This window comes from Acromyrmex echinatior, unplaced genomic scaffold, assembly GCF_024713525.1.
Source record: "Acromyrmex echinatior isolate Ae372 unplaced genomic scaffold, ASM2471352v2 Scaffold30, whole genome shotgun sequence".
Taxonomy (NCBI): Eukaryota; Metazoa; Arthropoda; class Insecta; order Hymenoptera; family Formicidae; genus Acromyrmex; species Acromyrmex echinatior.
Genome location: NW_028259064.1, coordinates 21,632 through 25,729, shown reverse-complemented (window position 1 = coordinate 25,729; position 4,098 = coordinate 21,632). Strand labels below are relative to the sequence as shown.

Genomic DNA, 4,098 nt, shown 5'->3' with positions numbered 1-4,098 from the left:
TATAAATTATGTATGTAATTGTATAATTTATGCCTACATGCGCATGCATGCACTCACGTATGCACATACGAACGAACACCCATACGCACAAATACAAGAATACCCCAATATGTGCATAATATAATAAAACTAATATTTTAATAAAGATATACATACAGAGTGTTTTTGAAAAAAAAACCGCCCATTAATCGTATAGTATTATTACTAATAAAAAACTGAATGGAAAAGTCTTTTACCATTTTACAATTTTTGTAATACTTTTTTTAGTTATCTAATGAGCAAAATGTTTAAAATTAACGTATACAAGACAACTTTAAAATATTTTTTGAAGAATTCTTCAAGAAACGTCTCCAAAATATTTCACAAAGAATACTAAAAGGTATCTTAAAATTGTTTTATTCATGGATTTTACCCGTTTTAGTAATCTTTAGAAATTAATATCTCGTCAACTATTGCAAAAATTGCAAAATATGAGAGGACACATTGATTCAGCTTTTTATATATATAAAAGGAATAGTATTGTACGCTTAGTGAGCGTTATTTCAGTTAAACCTTGTATATAATATAAATATGTGAATGTACATATGTATATGAATAGATGCATTTATAAATCATATTTATCGACACGTATTACATAAATTTATCTAACAATTTTTTTGTTGAGTAAATATCATGGGTATTTGCGTAACACATTTTTTATGTGATTATTTAACTATTATCATTCTTGCAGAACGTTAATTAATGCCTTTAATTTACTTGGAATATACTTACATAAGACATTGTTTTAAGTGTAGTATTAAACGACTTGTAAGTTTAGACCAAATTGTTGCATTACATCGTATACATGGTGTCTCTGTATCGCTTTTTGCGATAAAATAATCCCAAGTCCAATAAAATTTATCTTCTTTTTTCTCTTCTTCTGACAATATGTCTGGATGTGCCTTCACAGGAAGTGTTTATGTAAAATAGCTAAAGAACTATTATGTATGTTAAATTTTACAATCTTGCATCTTGCCTCATTTCTATTTGTCCATTTTGTGTAACGTCTACGTATTCAAAGACGAGAGCTGGGATAATATTGTCTGTCTTTGGAATTATATATCCTCATTTGCACTCATATCATTATCTCGATTGCTCTCGTTATCTACACGATTTGAATTTGGATCTAATATTCTACATTTACATAACAAGTTATTAAAAAAGCAATTAAAAGTGCAGTAGATATATTATACTCAATGATGTACATTTTTCCCTCTACGGAATGAATTATAAATTTTTTAGAACATATTATTTGAATATTTAGGAGGGATCAAAAATTTAGCGACGATGCAGATTCAAATATATTGTGAATTTGATAATTGTCTGATAAAAATAAGAATATTTTATATAATATTACTTTTTTTTTATACTAAACAGAAATAATATATATATATGCATAAATTTCAAATATGGAATTCAGTTTGCGTTCAAGGAGGTCGTGTAACATAAATGAATACCGATTAGGAATTATAGAGTTATATCAAGGTTTTATAAGGAATTGCGCAATCAAAGGAATTGGAACTAAGAAACAGAAAATAGAAATTTTAACCTTCTGAAAATCATGGCTTGTTGGATTAGATAATGTCTGATTAAAATTCTTATTCCCCGTTCCTTATTCCTTTGATTGCGCTTAGTATCAATACACATATATAAAATATTTGATTAAAATTTTTAATTTGTGTGTATGTTATATCAATAAATTTTGAATTTTTTTTATTGTACGTTTATAATGGTTAAAAGTGCAAATTATATTTGACGACATGCACCAAAAATATGTTTAATAAATTTTTCTTTATTAGGGTATATTTATTTGCGTTACATTTTCTTTAGCTGATTTTGATCATTTTACTTGTATTAATTTTATATTCTTTATTACTGTAATTAATTTTTAATTCATTTGGAATATACCGACTTGTGAATACGTTTCAAATGCATCTTGAGATCAGTTACTGAATAGTACGTAATTGTTCTGTCACATTTTGTACATGTTGCCTTTGTATCACTTTCTGCGATAAAATAATTTCAAGTCCAATGAAGTTTGTCTTCTTTCTTCTCTTCCTCTGATAATTTGTTTAGATGTGTCTTCATCAAGTGTTCATGTAAATTAGCTAAAGACTTATTTTGCATAGTGAATATTGCATTACAATTGTTGCATCTTGTCGAATTATTCCTTGGTAATTTTGTGTAATGTTTACGTATTCAAAGATGAACAGGGTTAAAATTGTCTGTCTTTTTAGTTATATCCTCATTTGCAATCATTTCATTGTCTGAATTGCTCTCGCTATTGCTCTCTGCACGATCGGAATTTGGATTGAATATCCTATATTTACATAAGAAGTTAATAAGATGCAATAAAAAGTACGTTAAAGCTATTATTTTCAATTATGCTCATCCTCCGTTATGCGGACTAAATTATAATTTTTTAAAATCTATTGTTTGAACATTTAATAGTGATCAAAAATGTAGCGATAAAGCAGATTTAAATACTCTGTAAATTTGATAATTATCGGGTAAAAATTGGAATTTTTCACATTATTACTAATTTTTTATACTGAACACAGTAATAGTAAATTTGAAACATGGAATTCAGTTTGTGTTTAATAAGGCTGTGTAACAGAAATGAATACTGATTAGTTTTATAAAGAATTGCGCAATCAAAGAAATAAGTATTAAAAAAATAGAAATTTCAACCTTCAGAAATCATGTGTTGTGAAATACACAGTTCCTAATAGATTAAAATTCTTGTTCTCTATTCCATATTCTTTTGATTGCGCGCAGTATCACTACACATATATTAAATATTTGATTAAAATTTCTAATTTGTGTGTATGTTACTTCAATAAATTTTGAATTTTTTATTATTGTACGTTTATAATGCTTAAAAGTGCAAATCATATTTGACATGTATCAAAAATCTGTTTAATAAATTTTTCTAGCTTTATTTGAGTATATTTGTTTGCGTTACATTTTCTTTAGCTGACATTGATCATTTTACTATTATTAATTTTACATTCTTCAGTACGTAAATAAATTTTTAATTTACTTGAATACACCTACTTGTGAATATGTTTTAAATGATTCTTGAGACCAGATACTGAATAGTACTTAATTGTTAAGTCACATATTTTGCATGTTGCCTCTGTATCGCTTTTTGCGATAAAATAATCCCAAATCCAATGGAATTTATCTTCTTTCTTCTCTTCTTCTGTTAATATGTCTGGATGTCTCTTCACCAAATGTTCATGTAAAATAGCTAATCTATTCTTATATATAGTGAATTTTACATTACAATAGTTGTATCTTGCAGCATTACTCTTTCATAATTTTGTGTAATGTTTACGTATGCAAAGACGAACTGGAATAAAATCTGTCTTTTTAGTTATATCCTCATTTGCAATCATGTCATTGTCTCAATTGCTCTCGTTATTGCTCTTTACACGATCTGAATTTGGATTGAATATCCTATAATTACATAAGATGTTATTAAAAAAGCAATAAAAAGTACGTTAAAGCTATTATTTTCAATTATGCTCGTCCTCCGTTATGCGGACTAAGTTTTAAGTTTTTTAAAATCTATTATTTGGACTTTTAATAATGTTCAAAAGTGTAGTGATTAAGCAGATTTAAATATTCTGTAAATCTGATAATTATCTGATAAAAATTGGAATGTTTCACATTATTTTTCACTAATTTTTTATACTAAACACTGTAATAGTAAATTTAAAACATGGAATACATTTTGTTATTTAATAAGGCTGTGTAACATAAATGAATATTGATTAGTTTTATAAGGAATTGCGCTATCAAAGTAATAGAATTTAAAAAAATAAAAATTTCAACCTTCAGAAATCATGTGAAATACACTGTTCCTAATAGATTAATATTCTTCTTCTCTGTTCCATATTCTTTTGATTGCGCGCTATATCACTACACATACCAATTAAATATTTGATTAAAATTTCTAATTTGTGTGTATGTTACTTAAATAAATTATTAATGAATTTTTTTTTATTCTACGTTTATAATGCTTAAAAGTGCAAATCATATTTGACGACATGC

At 26.3% G+C, this 4,098-nt stretch overlaps 1 long non-coding RNA gene across 1 annotated transcript; it reads right to left on the bottom strand.

The window, feature by feature from the left end:
- Positions 1-1,824: 1,824 nt before the first annotated feature.
- Positions 1,825-3,480, bottom strand: LOC147906460 (uncharacterized). Its single transcript, XR_015548401.1, has 2 exons — positions 3,097-3,480; positions 1,825-2,359 (listed from the first exon to the last, which is right to left on the bottom strand). It is a non-coding gene; the product is annotated as an uncharacterized LOC147906460 (long non-coding RNA).
- Positions 3,481-4,098: the final 618 nt, after the last annotated feature.